The sequence below is a fragment of the Triplophysa rosa genome, linkage group LG14 (assembly GCF_024868665.1).
Source record: "Triplophysa rosa linkage group LG14, Trosa_1v2, whole genome shotgun sequence".
In the NCBI taxonomy this organism is placed as follows: domain Eukaryota; kingdom Metazoa; phylum Chordata; class Actinopteri; order Cypriniformes; family Nemacheilidae; genus Triplophysa; species Triplophysa rosa.
Window position 1 is genome coordinate 19,757,858 of NC_079903.1, and position 18,637 is coordinate 19,776,494.

Below are 18,637 nucleotides of genomic sequence, written 5' to 3' on the forward strand. Positions count from 1 at the left end.
TCCTCTTGAATTAACCTCAGCAAACACCATCTGTTCAAGTAATACATCACTGACACAGATAGCAGACTTAATAAACCTTATTGCTCATCAACAAACCTCCAACCTAAAACCTCCTGTCGGTTTAAAGCTTTTTGCTACAGACATAAAGGACAGTTGTGCGTTTTTCTTTCGTTGCTTCAGTTTGCTCACAGATAAATATATTACGCCTTTATATTCCTGAATCTAAGTACGGACGACTCCTTAATTGAAACCAAATGTGACCCTGGACAACAAAACCAGTCTTATGGGTCAATTTTTCGAAATTGAGATTTTTACATAATCTGAAAGCTGAATAAATAAACTTTCTATAGATATATGAGTTGTTAAAATAGGACAATATCTGGCTGAGATACAACTCTGGAATCTGAGAGCGCAAAAAAATCTAAATATTGAGAAAATTGCCTTTGAAGTTGTTAATCAGGGGCACTGTGGCAGACCATCCACTCACAAAAATAAAGTTTTTATATATTTAAGGTAGGAAATTTACAAAATATCTTCATGGAACATGATCTTTATTTAATATCCTAATGATTTTTGGCATAAAAGAAAAATCGATAATTTTGACCCACACAATGTATTTTTGTCTTTTACTAAAAATGTTCCCGTGCTACTTAAGACTGGTTTTGTGATCCAGGGTCACAAAGTATTATTCTGTAAAGCTGCCAATGAACAAAATGCATTGAAAAATGCACAATATAAATCAAACCTAATCGAATATATTCACGTATTGAGAATTCTAGGCCATTTGCCCAACATTTATCTATCATTAAAACCCTTTCTCATCTCACGGCCTCGCACAGCAAAGCACAACCCTGTTGATTTTCCGACTCTCTCTTCACTGGTTCTCAGCAGTTAGTGTTAATGGATAATGATGGACTGATGGATGCGCTCGCGGTTATGAAGATGAATGTATATGTGCTTGTGTTCTTGATGACCGGCTACCTCATCTCTTCCATTAGCAGAGCAGCGTTCTCTTTTTATAGGGTCTTTACCAAAGTTCTCAGAGTGCTAATGACATCTGCACCTCACCGCAGGACGCCTGTGTGAACCCAACAGACAGATTTTATCCCTTAGGTTACTGTAGTGTGAAGCATTTCAACTTTCATTTCTTAAAGGTTCACACATAAATAAAAACGTCTAACTTGTGTGCTGAAATAAACCCTTCTGCTCCCCGTATAATCTCACTGCTTGTCTTGAAGTTAGAATTGACATTTCTATAGTTTTTGATGCCAAATAAACTCAACATATAAATGGTTTTCACATTTACTAATGAGTCGGCATTACATTTGTGATGGATGTTTCATAATTTATCATTTTCGATATAAGATCAAATACTGACTGAATTTAATATAAAAATGTGTCATAAACAGTAGTGGCCAAAAGTGATGTCCACCTTCGTCCTTTATTCAAATATTGGTAAAGATGTATTAAACATTTTGTATGCATTGTTGCGTAGTTTTGCTCAGCTTTGAGAAGAATGGATGTTTGCCAAAAACTATGTAAAGCTCATGACTCAATGCCTATTTAAAATGAGAGAATTAACAAAATATTATTAATAGATAAATGTAAATTCAATGTATGCTATCTTCTCCAAGCTTATTTTTTTATGAGTTTTTGTACTGTATCTTAGTCTAAAACCCATACATTTAAAGGGATAGTTCACCCAAAAATGAAAATTCTGTCATGAATGACTCACTCTCTAGTTGTTTCAAATCTGTTTAAATTTCTTTGTTTAGTTGAACATAGAGTAAGATATTTGGACGAATGCTTATAACCAAAAAGTTATTGGACCCCACTGACTACCATAGTAGGAAAAATTACTTTATAATTTTTTGTTCTGTTAAACACAGTGTAATTTTTCCTACTATGGTAGTCAATGGGTGTTGAGATCTGTTTGGTTATAAGCATTCTTCCAAATATCTTTCTCTGTGTTCATTAGAACTAGAAATGTATACAGATTTGGAACAACTCGAAGGTGAGTAAATAATGACAGACGTTTTATTTTTGTGTGAACTATCCCTTTAAGCTTGCCTTTTTGTCAAATAAATTTTAGTGTTAAAAACCCAACCTGATCTCAAGGGAATTTGTAAATATTGTACGAGGTGGTTTATTTGTATGAATTCATACGTTGTGAATCGAACAAAAGCGTGCGATTACTAGAAAAAAGCATTACTGAAGCCCCATCCCTAATGCAAACGTCACTGGCGCTAGCAAATCGTGCTAAAATGTACGAATGAGAAAGTACGAATTCATACGAATTAGCCGAAATTAGCCACATCGTATAGTTACCTTTTCACCTTGAGATTGTGTTGTTAAAACCACATCCTCATACTTTGATGGTTTAGTCTAACTTGAGGAGACAATAAAAGCCAATATGTGACCCAGTCTGTGAAAACCCAGCTAATGTCACTGGGTCTCATTCACTAAGCATGCGTACGCACAAATTTGTGCGTGAAACCTGCATACGGACGTTTTCACGCATAAATCATTATTCACTAAAACTTTCAAACTAAAATTTATTCTAAATATAAGAAAAAAGATAGGAACAGCTGAAAGCACACGTACGCAAATATCACCAGTCTCTTTCTTTCTCTCTCTCTCTCTCTAAGACAAAATGACTAAATGTATGTTTGTTTTCTCCAAGCAGCCGTTATCAATGCAATGAATGGTTACTTGGCTTGACCTCTATGAGAAATGTAGATAATAGTTATACTTTAATGTAATATATACTTTAAATATATATATATATATATATAACTCTGTAAACTGCGTGTCTGTATAAAAGGTGTTTTATGGTGTATGAACTGATTTTGTGGACTGCGCACTTGGAATTACTTGCGAGCGCGCATCTGTAGACAGCGTCAGATACTCTACAGCGGGGTTGAGTATCTTTGACTTAAGTCAGTGGTCGCCAACCCGTCGATCGCGATCAATCTTTGAGATGTCACCTGTCGATCCCCGAAAGTAGGCTAATAGGAAAATGAATAGACAAATATATTGTGCCTGATCAGTGTTCAGTTTTGCAAGCGCATCTCTCCTTCTCTTCATTAAGCAGTTGTATGTTTTTAAGTTCTGCATTAATCTTTTCATTTTCAATAATCAAGGAAGTTTGCTGCCGTAACATGGCCGCAGCAGGCACGGCAGTAGATTTCCTTGATTATTACGCTGGAATGGGAGTATACTGTATTTCCTAATCATATCGGCATAGAAATCACAACTTTTCATTTTCCGCCGGTCTTAGCACACGATATAACTACAGAAGAGTCCAGTTTTAAATAGGAAAAATATCGAAACTCTTTGGTCATTTTTGAACGCGATGCTACTGGTCTAATTGGATTCAATGATCTATGCTAAGCTATGCTAAAAGTGCTACCGCCAGTCCCGAAGATCGGTCGAATAGATTCCAAAACGGTAAAACTCAACTTATTAACTCTGGGGGAGTTGGAGAATGAGCCTATTTCCAAAAAAAGTGGAGTGATCTGCTGGTCCAATTCTACGTTTAAATACAAATTGGTAAATCCCACACTTTGCGTGAATCTGTTCTTACGCAAACACTACGCACATATCTGTGCGAATGCACTGTTGATAAATGAGGCCCACGGTTCGGCATCGCAGCTTGTGTAGATTGATTCACCAATTAAACCTTGAAAGGGAGGGAAAACAGCGAAGCTAACACTCCACGACAGCTTTGTCTTATAACATATGCTGCCCAGCACTTATCCAGCAACCTGAACGTTTTACCTCACAGCACGTTATAGATGCCTACAGCGCTGGCTATAGCATAAAAAGCTACGAGTGCCAGGTAACATGAGGGCCAATGCTCTTCCTACCAACTGTGAAAAACAATAAAAGCAGTCGTCCTCGGCCATAGATCTGGGCCCAGTTTGTGATGCCGTTATAATGCATGAGGTTACACTGTGCGCGGCATAGACCAGTCCGACTGTTGAATGCCAGTGAAGCCAGACAGGTTGGCTGAAAATTAAACTACCCCCTATAAAGGAACCCGATGGCAAGACTATATGGCCACGAGCCAGACCGAGCATGTGTGCTTGTGAACGCGCTAGCGTGCAGCTCTGTGCGGAAAGCACCTTGGACACTTTCCAAAGGAGGGCTGGAAAACCATGTTCTAACACCTGGGTGTGAAATGCGGGAGGCAGAAAATGAGTGAGAAAAAAAACACAGATAAGCTCTCTCTCCACTCTATGCCTAATGGAAACACATTTTATACCGCTCTCTCTGCCTTCTTGCATCCGAGCCCCTCTCAGGTGCATTAAAATGCGTCCGCGTAGGAGGATGCGATATTTATAATGATTTCATTTGGACTCACCAGAGACGGCAAAAATGAGGCGTGTTGTGCAAAATGGTAAATGGGCGTGCGATGCTACTAAACTGCATCTTCAGTCCTTCCTACTATGGTTTAACAGTAGCTACTTGAATAGCGGTGTGTAACTTCATAAAATAGCATGTGGGCTGCATTATCAGACATACTCGCTTAAACTGTCTCTATTACACATAGCGTTAAAATGATACTACCCCTTAAACACAGTCAACGTAATATGTGCGATGTAGCAATTCCCTTAAACAGCATCAATGTAGTATGTTCAATGTAGCATGTCTGCATGAGCTCACGCACACACGTGAACTCTTCCCAGCGACACAGACGGCGATTTAACAAAGCCAAATTCTGTATTAAACCTGCTGAAGCGCTATCGCCGCAAATGAGAGACGATCTGGCGCTCTGTCTGTGTCTCTTTCACCAGAAGGAATATGAGGTCATTACCATTCTAATTTAAATGTGAAACAGCAGCAGATAGCAGAACGCGCATGTGAGGAGAATCATAAGGATAATGTGAGAATTGTGGAGCGTGAGTTTCGTCTGCTCTCGGTCAACGCAGATCAACACCTCTCTCTCATTATCTTTGCCTGCTTCTCTCACAAACGCACAACATTTCCTGGATGCCGTTCACTTTATGAAAAAGAGTTATTTTTAAAAAGAGAGAAATTTAAGTGATCAGAGTTAATGGGTGCTATGTACATTATACATTGACACCATAAGAAAATCAATCAAATTAAATGGAAATAAGAAATCAGGCACTGGTGCTTTAAGAACGCACCCAAGAAGTGAACAAGAACAAATATGGGTTTGTTGTTGAAATGCTCTTATGATACTTTTCATGAGTTCGCCTCGCGTATAATAACTAAAGATTGGGGACGGATATTATGCGTATTTGGCGTACTGTCCCGGGGAGAGGGCCCCGGGTCCGGTGTGTGTCTGGACTCAGGTCGTTCCCCCCCCGTTATGCTGCGGTAAAAATAGGCTGATGGTGAGAAGTTGGGGTGGAGGAGGGATGCTGCAAAAATCTAGAGAGAATGAGGGTAAGGCGTCTTTGTCTATTTGTAGGGGTTTTCTCCCGGGCTAAAAGATGATTGGTGAGATTGGTTATAGGAAGCCAGCCGGGTTAGTTAACTGATTGTGAGATTGGTCATAGCAAGCCAGCCGGGTTAGTTATCGGCACGTGCTCCTCCCGAACTTTGTAAAAGCTCCATAAATGATGTTTTATTAACAATCTTTTACAACCTTTAAAAGCTCTATCATTGCTCCTTGTTTGTTCCTTGGCAAATATGCGGGTTTAGAACAACATGTGGATAATTTTTCAGATTTTAAATGGGCATTTTTCACAATTTTCCTGCATGGGCAAGTTATTTCTCTCTCTTAAAACTAATCTAATTACTGTCCTATTGTTCACATTGTAATGTGCAACTGGTTTTTGTTCTTTCATTTATTCTTAATTTTGGTATTCAATAATTCATATATTTATTCATAAATGTATATGTTGGGTATAATACACAAAAAAAAAACGCTGGGTTATTTTCAACCCAGCGTTGGGTCAAAAAGGGACGGACCCAAACGCTTGGTTAAATTAATTCAAAAAATTCTTTGATTTTACCCATCAATTGGTTGAAACAACCCAGCATTTTGGATTTAAACAACCCAGCATAGGTTCATTTGCAACCTAAAACTTGGGTTTGTTCATTTTTGACCCAATGCTGGGTTGAAAATGACCCATCATTTTAGACACTTAAATGACCCATCAAGTGTAGACACTTAAAAGTGCTGGATTATATTCCATCCCAGCCACTGGGTAAAATAACCTAGAAAATAATCATACAATAATATTATACACAAACAAAACTGCAAACTCACTTTCCCTACAGGGATAAAATAACTAACTTCATGTATGTGTAGTATTATAAGTTCCAGCTCAAATCTCTGTTTGGCAGTCCAAGCAATTTCTCTCCCTCACACTGCGAGTGACGCTTGCAAAAGCCTGATATGCTTTGATGGCGGTTCAGCTCGGAGCTGCAGAGTAACAGTAAGAGTTTCTGGGAAGTAGAAACAGACCACTGAGATCTTCACTTTCTCAACAGACCGAGACTAAAATACAAAATACACAGAGAAAGACAGGAACTGTTCTGTGTCACTGTAGATACAGTTCAAATAGAAAACTAAATTACTCGCTGAATACAGAAAACTGTACACTATGCGACTTTCTGTTTTTACACGGTACCGTCAAGTGGAACAGCAGACATTATTACAAGGTAAACATTTCTAACAACAGTACACTAGCAAAGACAACAATACCTGGAGAGAGCTATCTGCTTACATTCCCAAAGCAGTTGCTCCTCTGCTGGCGGCAGGTCCCTCCTGGCGTATACACTCGCATATAAAAACAGACATCTTTTCTCATGTGCACTTAATAATATACCATGAAATATTGTAAAACGTGCAGCTTAATGGAAAAATAGGCTTTTGTAGCCAAATTGTGTACAGTGACTGCTGTCTAAATGTGTTACACATGTCCTCATTAATTAGATTTTATGGTTCATAATTTAACCAGACGCACCACATTTCACGTAACTGATACAAATATATAACATTTAACAGTCTTATCAAAAATCTAAAAATATTGTATCAAATATATTTTATCAAAGTCTAAAAAAGTTGATACCAAAGCGAATTAAATTAATAAAAGTAATTATATTGTCCAAAAGGACTTAAAGGTTTTTATAGACGTTTCATCGGACGGACGCATGCGCGCCTGCCCTGAAGTTAACTTCCAGTCTGTGTTTGTTTATTATATGACAATTTATATTACTATTAATTAGGGCTGTGTATTGGCCTCCCGATACGATACATACCACGATGTATGGGTCACGATACAATATATTGCTATGTATTTCGATACGATACACATTTGCGATATATTGCAATACTTTAAATAGAAAATGTAAAAAGTAGAGCTAGAAATACAACATGCTGTACACCACCGGGGGTTTTCTGTAAGGATAAGTGTAAAAACATCCCTTACCTCTGCAGAGTGGCCATGATGTGCGATGCATGGACCTTTAGATCAGAGGTTTGGGTTCTCAAACTGTGGATTGCGCCCCTCAAGTGGGTAGCACAGGGGATAAGGTGGCTCACACAAGTCACTTGGCTGTTGTGGTGCATTACAGTTAAAACACTGAACATGGGCAGTATAAAAGCCCTGGTTCATCCGTGCTGTAAATGCGCTGGTGTCACATCCGTGAAAGCACAATAAATGTCATTGTTACTTTTCTTAATAAACTTTTTGTCTAATGCACTGCAGTAGCCAAGTGACTTGTGTCATGACTTGCGAAGCCTACAAACAGCATTATTTTATATAACTCATTACTCCATTACTTATTTTGAAAACCAAAGCACACCCACACATCTGCTCTGAGACCTCGAAGCGTTCTTATATTTTTCGCCATGCTCGCTTCCACTTACTTTTGGCCCCCCAAAATGGTACTCAGTAGTTTGTATGGCCCCACCGGGCTTGTTTGCATGCCTGACAACGTCGGGGCATGCTCCTTATGAGACGACGGATGGTGTCCTGGGGTATTTCCTCCCAGATCTGGACCAAGACAGCACTGAGCTCCTGGACAGTCCGAGGTGCAACCTGGCGGCGTCGAATGGACCGAAACACAATGTCCCAGAGGTGTTCTATTGGATTTAGGTCTGGCGAGCATGGGGAACATTCAATGGTGTCAATTCCTTCATCCTCCAGGAACTGCCTGCATTCTCTCGCCACATGAGGCCGGGCATTGTCGTGCATCAGGAGGAACCCAGGACCCACTGCACCAGTGTAGGGTCTGACAATGGGTCCAAGGATTTCATCCCGAAACCTAATGGCAGTCAGGGTGCCATTGTCTTCCCTGTAAAGGTCTGTGCATCCCTCCATGGATATGCCTCCCCAGACCATAACTGACCCACCACCGCATTGGTCATGCTGAACAATGTTACAGGCAGCATAAAGTTCTCCACGGCGTCTCCAGACCCTTTCACGTCTGTCACATGTGCTCAGGGTGAACCTGCTCTCCTCTGTGAAAAGCACAGGGCACCAGTGGCAGACCTGCCAATTTTGGTGTTCTATGGCAAATGAAAATCGAGCTCTGCGGTGCCGGAGAGTGAGCACAGGGCCCAGGACGTCGGGCACTCAGGCCACCCTCATGAAGTCTGTTTCGGATTGTTTGGTCAGAGACATTCACACCAGTGGCCTACTGGAGGTTATTTTGTAGGGCTCTGGCACTGCTAATCCTGTTCCTCCTTGCACAAAGGAGCAGATACTGGTGGGTTAAGGACCTTCTACGGCCGTGTCCAGCTCTCCTAGAGCAGGGGTTCCCAAACTTTTCAGCCCGCGACCCCCAAGATAACAGTGCCAGTGACTCGAGACCCCCACTATCCTCAGAGGTGGTTAAAGTATACAAACGTTCCACGCAAATGCGCACATGCACCTATTCAACCCAAACGCGCATAATGACAACACAAAAGAGCACAGTCTAACTAGGGTGACTGACCACCACTCAACAAACCAAATGTGGGACAGGTAATCCGCTTGTGTGGGACAATGTGGGACACTATTGAAAGGTAGCGCGAAACTGTGATATAATAACGGAATGAAAACATTTTTATATCATTTTTAGCTTGTAAAAATAATTTGTTATTTAGTCCATTCCAACTTCAACATAATTAAGGCATAGATAAAATGTTCTATAACATAAAAAATGTAATGGCGATTTCAATTTAAGGTTCACTGTCTCTTTAAATTTTGAGCACAGAACAGACTTGGAGTTATCATTTTGTAAACTTTGAAGATCTTCTCAAAAAGACAATACTAAAGGAATAAAGAACAAACAAATAATGAAAAAGTGTTTTTAATTATGCATTTATTGATTTGCAAATAATTTTTATTTTAATATGCTAACCACAACCTATAGGCTAAACACAGTTTCAAAGCCACACAGTTTACGATGTTTTAGTGAGTTTTTATTCGGCAAGTTGACATGGGAGGATCGCCACCCGATCTACTGACAGACGTCGCACCCTCTAGATGACTGAAATCACTGCCTACTTCTCATATATTGAGTAAAAGTCAGGCTTTAAAAAATAGTTTGTATGAGTGTGGTGTGCACTGGAGTGCACCGGGTTGCTGCTTTTGATACAGCGCTAAATAGGTAAATAAACAATGGCGCAAACAAGCGTCTCATGTGCGTTTCGGGTTAAAGAACGTGTTTCTTAATGTGACAACTAAAAACAACAGACTGATGAAAATGCGGGAGATTTTCTCCCGCATTGTCCATGCGACGAGGGGTGAAAATGCTGTGCGGTGTAACGCAAAGCAGGACGGGTGGTTAAGTCTAACATAATATTATTTTAGACATTTACTCATTACTTGTTATGATACATAAAATATTTATATGCAATGGGTTAGTTTACCTATTTGCAAGATGATAGCTTCTTTGATGGACAAATATGCATTCTAATGAAAACAGACAAAACGCATGATTTAATGTTTTTTTATTTCTGCGATGTTCGATGGGATGGAAGATGCGCACTGGGTCACAGGTTGCCTTGCTTTGTGTGGCAGGTTCCAGGCCGGTTTGTGGGGGCTGAAGACCGCTGGTCCTGCCTCTCACAGATCTGAAAGAGCAAAAATAAATGAAGCAAACTGTGTAAGCTTGATTTAGGCAGCCTGAAATGCGAGATTAGCAGCATTAGATTTTAAACCTTTATCCTGCTTAGAAACATGCATCTGTCTCCTCCGCAACAGACCATTTTTTCTTCACCTAAATGAAGAAAACTGTATAAAAACATTTAGCCTACGTATAAACATTATTCTACAGTATAATTGCGCCTTAAAAATGATCAGTAATTTATATCTTGTTTTTACATTAACACATTAATGTAACAAAGTTTTTCAAGACTGAAGTCAGATTAATTTTGTTTAAATTTAAATGCATTATACAACCAAAGTAATGTAAAGCAACAACAATACTTTCCGTGTAAATTTATAATAGTGAAACACTATAATAAAATAAAATATTTGCGGTCATATTTACAAAACATAAATATCCAATAAAAATACAAACTTCAGCTGGAGATTGGTTCACTACACCAACGCTGTTGATCACAGCGATCTTTCCAAAACTGTTTTTTACTTCCATTGATTCCGCTTTCCAAGGTTAAACTTTAATTTCTAAATCGGAAAAGTTCCTCGTTATGGCCGGATTACGTTTCTCCATGTCGCAAAATATAGGGGCGAGGCGTCTACACCCTGAATTTATAGGGGCGTTACATGTAAATTACGACCGATTTCAGCCGCCACATTTATCAAGGTACGATCATTCGTACGATGAGATTGGCGGCATACGAATGTTTAATGAATCACACGTAAACCCTGTCATAAGACGATTTCTGCGCACGGATCTGCGCTCGTTTCTACGTTACATTGATAAATGAGGCCGACTATCCATCCTAAATAGTATTCGAAAATAGAATTAGTATGTCCCAAATCGTAGTATGTTGAAAAGAGTATTCCAAAGGTTCCCGGATGGTCTATTACTTCCGGTAGAAATTCAAAGTGCAGAATGATGCACACTCTAACGGCTGATATTACCCACAACTCACCGCGAGTAGGCGGAGTTAAGTGACGCTCCACTGCATTAATAAAATTAAATAACTGATGCGTCACTAAATTAATAAATATAAGCACATATGAAACGATGAATGAATAAATACTTAAATGGAAAGAAGAGCTGTATTTTGATGTGTGTGACAGTTAATGGCCACAATGTTGTCTAGGCAACAATGGCCACTTCCGTTTCCTGTTAGTATGTCCCAGTGCGTGCATATACTGTTTTGCTACACACTAAAATGTATATACTTTTCCATAACAAAAACAGCACATACTTTTAATGCCTAGTATAAGTAAGCGAATTGGGACGCAACATCAGACTCTGTCGAAAGTATTTTATGCCTACACAACACATGCACGCTGTTCACAGCATGCATACTACACAGTGTAGCAACTAACTAGCATGTTAGTATGCGAATCCAAACGCAACCTGTATCTCTTCCACACGGCTGAGGTCAACAGCGAACAAAGCAAATCACTTTCACACAAGCAGACACACAAGACACATTTGAAATGTAACTCACAACGCAGCGGAGGTTACGCAGCATGACAGATCATAAGGAAATGAAAGAAAGAGAATACAACCGGAGGTGGAGGAAAATGACAGAGTGATACGAGACAAAACCAAAGGGGTTCTCTGAGGTAAGCTGCTGTGTGACGTGAAAAGAGGGGACGCTGAGCAATCCGGCAGTCTGTTTGCACTGAGAACGATTTATCTGCGGGGCAAAAGTGTGCTTGCAGCATGTGCCAAATTTAGTTGGATGTTCCGTCATGTCGAATCCCACGCAGCACTGCACCTCAGCATCCCGTCCATCATTAGCAGCAGGTACACGTGTGCGGTCTCACGCGCATGCACCTCTAGCTGCGACGCTGCAGTCATTAACAGAGTCACGCACAGACGTGAAAACTCAGGGTTTATTTTAACCAAGTTTAACCGAACAGATGGCACGACGTCTTGCTGGAAAGCAATCAGAAAGATGAAAGAAATCAAAGAAATCTCACGAAAAAGTTGATCATATGCATTTTAGCAGAAAGATTGAAAACACACAGGGTGCCCCAGCTGAGAGAAATGTTTGAAAATGTTGAACAACTAGCGTGACAGAACTTTTTATTCAAGTGCGATTAAAGTGACGTTCTCTTTAGACCCTGTGGAGTTCTAAATGACTGCAGATGACGTTTACAGCTAATACAACATTAACTGAAAAAAGAAACGCCTGCAATTTCTTAAACCAAAGCAAGCATTCCTTAATGCCTTTCTTAGATCATTTGTCTCTTTTTAGGATAATTATTGAGGCCTAAAACTCAATGAAGGCTTCAAATATTACATTTTAATGTCTGCAGTACAAACATTCGTTCTCATTACCGACTTTGATATTGCATATGAACACAGAACATTCTGTCCAACTTCAGTCTCTAATCTTTATGATTATGTTTCAAGATGTCAGGATGCAAGAGAGATTTGCTTGGAAAGAACGTCCTGCTTACACTTAATGTAACTAATCATTGAATTTTGTTTGTCAGGTTACTGACATCAAACAGTTTACAGCGTTTATAAAAATAGTTTGTCGTTTTACTCATCTCCATATCAAACCTGTATGACCTTTTCTTCCATGGAACCCAAGAGGGTTAATGTTCAAGAATTAATTTAAGAAAATGAAAGTAAATGGTGAGTGAGGCTGTCATCAGTCTGTAAGCTTTGAGCCGAATATCGCTTTTGTGTTCAACGGAAGGAAATCAAGTCATATTGATTTAAACAAGCTCATAGGTAAACAATGACAGAACAGTCAAAAGCCTGGCAACATAAAACTTGTGTATACAAGCTTTGGTGTTTGTGTGCTACTCTCTCATTTGTAGACAGGTACATGACCTCATCTGTCAGGCCTGAGACGACACAAACCAGCCACACAAAGTCTGCTGTGTGCACGCGTATGCATGAGATGGAAAGACAAGAGAAGGTTGATTGTCTCTTTCTGTTCATGCCCTTCAACTCAAAGAGACATCTACACACTCATACACATCACCAAGGCCACACAAAATCTACACTCAGAACTCAGCAGATTGTTTTTCTAGCACAGAAGGAACTCGCCGCTTTTTTTACAACAGAGCTAAAAACATTTTCCCAGGAAGCTCCGGAACCTGAGGCAAACACTTTTGCAAATTTACATCAAGACTGAACGCTTTCAGTTTTGACTTGGTTTGTTGGCAGCTCGATTGGTTGAGCGTTGTATTAAAAGCACAACGGTTGTGGGTTTGGAACCCAGGGATATATACTGATAAATGAATATCTTGAAAGTGATGAAAATTCTGTCATCATTTATTCATCATGGTCATTTCAAACATAACTTTCTTTCCTCTGCAGAAGACAAAAGAAGATATTTTGAAGAATGTTGGTAACCGAACAACGGCGCTGCCCATTCACTTCTAATGTATGGACAAAAAACCAATGCAAGTCCATGGGTACTGTTGTTGTTCGGCTATCGACATTCTTCAAAATATCTTCTTTTGTGTTCTGCAGAAGAAATAATCTCACACAGGTTGGAAATGAGGAGTAAGTGATGACAAAATATTCGGGTGAACTATCCCTTGAATGCACCGTAGGTCACGTTGAATAAAAGCATCTGCCAAATGCATTAAATGTACAATTCAGACAAAAACGGCACAAAACGCAAACCCAAATCTGGCATTGAGTGTTTGGCCGCATCAGTTTTTAAGTTTAACACATTCATTATAAATCCCTGTCTTTAACACAATACAGAAGTTGTGGTAGTATAGAAAAGAAGAGCTCATGAAAACCTTTAAACATTTAAGATCTTTGCTTTGTGTTTGCTTTTATCCCCACGGGTCTTAGACCCACACGCTGCTATTAAACTGAACGTTTGCAAGCTATTCATCTCATCACATCGACAGAGTCCTACACACAACTGGCTAGGTGTGCGAAGGGTGAGAAAAACATGTATTTTCTTATTCATGAATCATTTTTAAAATCCCCAAAGGCATGTTGTGTCAGATTAAGTTCAATTCTGTGGATATCTCCATTGTAAACACGCACGCACACGGCTGAATCACATCCGCATCTTACTGTACGGGCGGCTGCATGGTTATGGAATCACACCTGTAATCAAGAACCTCTTTTCCCGCCTTCTCTCATTATCACGCCCCATTCACTGCCATACAAGTGTGTGTCGGTGTTCGCCCGCTGGCCATCTGCCAGCTTTGAGACCATATTGGAAGACTGATGTTGTGTTTGTCCTCAGAGTGATCTGGATGACTTGTGACATACTTTCACATATGCATAAAATTCATTATAGCTCCAAGTTTTATTTGTCAGATTTAGTGGTGTATCGTTGCGTGTTGTTACATGCGTGCATGAATGTGTTTGTACGTGCAAAACATGTAACCGCGTGTGAGATGCTCTGTGCGTGTGGTGGCCAAATCCTCCAGATGGGTCCAGATGGCAGTATAAATCTGTGAAGGTGTGGAACAGACTCACTGTGAGCATTTTGTAAAGCCCGAATGCAGCACTGTCCCTCGAGATCTGTGTGTGTTTGAGCGCGCATGCGTGTATGCATGAGGGAAAACATGCACGACAGTCTGACTGTATTTTTTCAGGAGCGAAAAAAATTATTCCTCTCACTTTGCTCGCGAAACCATAAACGCACGCAGTGTTCCACTATCCAGGTGTTTGTGTTTGTTGGGTAGCATTAATTACACTATTAAACAACTGCGACCACCTGTCTCGGTCACGGTCTCTTTCATTACCCATCTACATTACAATCAGAGCGCACTTCCTAGTGTATAACACAAACTAAAACTCCTCCTAGGCAGTACATTACTGTCTAGTGTTTTTTGGATAGTTCACCCAAAAATAAAAAACCTGTATGTGACTCTTTCTTCTGTGAAACACAAAAGATATTTTGAGAAATGTCTCGGTGGTTTTGTGTCCATACAATAGAAGTCAATGGGGGCCAGCGTTGTTTGGTTACTAACGTCCTTTCAGCATGTTTACTTTTAAGTGAACTATTTCCTTAATTACACCATTTCACATTAATAAACATATGTGATGATGTATCCAAGGAATAGTTCACCCAAAAATGAAATCTCATCATTAACCCTCATGTAAATTTAAACCCGACCTTTCATTTAAGCGTGAATTCCTTTCAAATGAATCCTCAAGTCAAATAGAAATTTTATAATGAATGCATATTTAATATGTCATTTAACATGTAATATCTTACATATAATTATACAATTTAAAATGATTTATTGTGCTATAAAACATCTTAGTAAAGCAATGTTATAGACCTAACTGACTTATTAACTGACTTAGTTCATTTTATTTTTGATTTGATTTGCTGTTGACATGCTATCTGTGTGAGGGTCCGAGCATGTTTGTGTGGGTTGTGTTAGGTGATTCGGAGATGTTTGGTGCAGTACCATCTTGCCTTTGATAAATTAATAATGTCTTGCAGCGATAATCCCAAACACGCAGTATGAAGTTATTCATAAGATCTATACAAGCGTCCCTTTTCTCTTTGAAGACATATACACTTACACTCAACATGTATCAGTGATCAGAGGGGAAAAAAAATCACACCAAATACACGAGCGAGTGCGGTGAATAACAGAATACATTAAGCCTGCTGAGACATCCAAGTACGCACTTAATCATTTTAATTGTAGAACATTGAGAATTAACATTAAACTTATGGTTATAGGTTTAAGATAATATAACTGCACATAAAACTCAGTGTACAGTATATGAGAGAATAGCTGTGCCCCAGTTAAAGTCTTGCATGTGGGAATAAACCCTGGCCTTATCCACAGCTCCACCTAGTGTTGAGATAAATTTAACCCCAAATGTGTAAATTATTCATTTGCATTACTAATGAAAGCATTAGTGTTGCTCGTGCTCAGAGATTTGTAAAGACCTCTAACAAAAAGGTTAAAAAAATATCCAAAAAAAAAAATTTAAACATTGGATACACAACCTATAACTTTACATCGAAGGAGGGTCCAGCATAAAAGAATAAAGATTCATCAAAATCATTTGAACTGGGCTAGTAAGTAGCCACCAAGCAACACCTTAGCAACTCCTGGCAACACATTAAAACACAGTTCTGACCTCCCAAGCATTTCTTCCAGCAGCATTCAGTTGTGTCACGTCTTGTCGTCCTTATTGAAAAGGTCACAGCCATGTGTCAGCATCATGATGTATGAAACCAGTGCACAGAGTCCTGTCAACAAAGCAGAAAGAGCTTGTTTTGTAGCATCTGTTCGGGGCTTTAATTGAGGAGGACCATTCCGTTACTGACCACAATCAATTAGGCAATTACCAGACACCACAGTCCTTTAATAGTGGCCTTCAAGCAATTAAAGTGAAGACAACACAAGCAAAGATCAATTCTGTGGTGTTTAGCTCAGACTGAAGGAGTGACTACGACACAGAAATACACAAAACCTGAAGAAAAGACATTTACAATAAATACATGGCGTACCGCAAAATTAACAGCGGTTTTACTGTAGTGAAAGTGAAGTAACCACGTTTTTTGGCAGATTGATTACAATTTGTATTACCATAGTCTTGCTGCTAAATATAATGGTTAAACTATGGTTATAATAGGGAGGAATTGTGATTACTAACCAAAGCATGGTAAGGGCTGGGCGATATATATCGAGATTCACGCTAATTATACATGTCTAAATCGGTTCTGTGTTTTAGCTCTTCCATGAACTACTGCTCTTTGATCAGTAGGAAGTTCTGCTCGATCTGAAATCACTACGAGATTGAGTCGTTTATGACGTGCCTTTGAAAAAGCAACACTCATCAAGAAAATACCTGAAAGGTTCTTCTTCTGTTTCCCATATTAGGAGTTTCTAAGGAAGAGCGTCCTCTGGCGGTCGGATGTGGCGGCATTTAACCGTAATTCATTGAGAAACTGAGAGTATAAAAATCGCACGATATATCGCACGATATATCGCCCAGCCCTTGTTAGTTAACAAATACAATTCTTTGGTATACTTCTCACTTTCGCTGCAAAAGTAAATGAATAGTAATAGTCACGTGACCTCACGCGCCATTACAGGTAAGTTAACCGTTAAGTCTATTCATATTTATGAGCAGAGTCAGGTAAACAAAACACAATAAACTCCCGAATGACAAAACATGCTAAACTTGTGCAAACAACGCCCGTATTTAATACACAGACCCTTGAATGGCCATTTGTATGAACGTCAGAAGAAACAAGTTACAAGAATGCATATTTACAAAAAATACAAAATATGACGACAAAGAATTGATTCGGTTCATTTATCTATCGATCCCATAATTCATTCACTGAAACCCTTATAACGTTATATATACATGCAGTTCAATAAGCGTAGTGTTCAGCTTTTACTAATAACTGAATTCGCTTTTCGTTTTCTGTCACATCATCTGCGGTTTCTACAGTGAGAGATTCTTACCGTATTTTTTCATTTGAGCGAAAGAAATCCACCCAATGCCGCTCACAACGCCGAAGAACGGACGGCGTGCACGCGCGTTCACACGCCGCTGTCAATCAATCCACTTGATTTGAGGAGGCACGCCCTCCTCCTTACGAAACCGAGAACTGTGACAGTGCGTGGCTACTGAATTGCAGTAAATTAAGTAGGGGATTTTGTCAGGGGATCTTGCATGAATCATCAAGGTTCTCCATGCTACAATAAACACAACTGTTGTTTTAAAAACATTTTCGTTCTTTCCTACACTTGATAATATAACAAACACTCTTAAAATACGGTAGGCTACACTTTGAGTGACAGTTGTCTGTCTATATGAGTTCAGATTGAGAATGTTGTGAACAGTTGAGGGGAAACCCTCATCTATTTGCTAGTGGGGCCGCCTAGTGGTCAGAGGTAGGAGTGCAGTCCATTTTGCTCTGGGACTGTGAATCTGATATACACCAATAATTCAGAAGAGGGCAGTCTCGTCTAAAGTCAATTCACAGAATGTTTTTCCATTTATTCCAGCCTATAGCTGTACCAGAACCATTAAGGATTAATTGCTACAGTCAACCGTCATCACCACTTCACATGTTCCTAATCCTATGGCCTCAACAAACCCTGCGTTCATCCACCACCTCACTGCACACCATTACTGAAAAAAACCTGTGATTCACTCTGAGATCTCATGAAACTCATGAAAAGATCATGTGGGTATTTCATAACCGTTGTTGCTTCTAAAGGCATTGTATGAGGTTGAATCAGAATCTTGAGCTGCTATTAACTGTGGCTATATTTGTGAGGTGGTAGTTCATGAAAATAGTCTCTCTTAGTATTTCTCTCATGTAATTCTCCCTCAGCACACCACAAATGCCTCCACACTGAAATATCAGCTTCACATTGACAGAAGTTAAATGTAGGGTATGTTCGTAAATGCTACTACCTGAAAGATTCAAACCTTAAATGACACACAGCAGGCACCTGACAGTATCCATAGCAACAGCAATGACATGACCAAGATGTTTTCAATACTGCACCTGTCTGCCAACACAGAAACAAGACAGCTAGGAGAACTGTTTTCAACATCATCTACCATCGAACTCTTTAAATATGCACAATCA

The 18,637-nt window shown here is 39.5% G+C and overlaps 1 long non-coding RNA gene across 1 annotated transcript; it reads right to left on the reverse strand.

The window, feature by feature from the left end:
- Positions 1 to 9,327: 9,327 nt before the first annotated feature.
- On the reverse strand, positions 9,328 to 17,752 carry LOC130565105 (uncharacterized). The gene is made up of 3 exons (XR_008964336.1): positions 17,499 to 17,752; positions 16,159 to 16,270; positions 9,328 to 10,042 (listed from the first exon to the last, which is right to left on the reverse strand). It is a non-coding gene; the product is annotated as an uncharacterized LOC130565105 (long non-coding RNA).
- Positions 17,753 to 18,637: the final 885 nt, after the last annotated feature.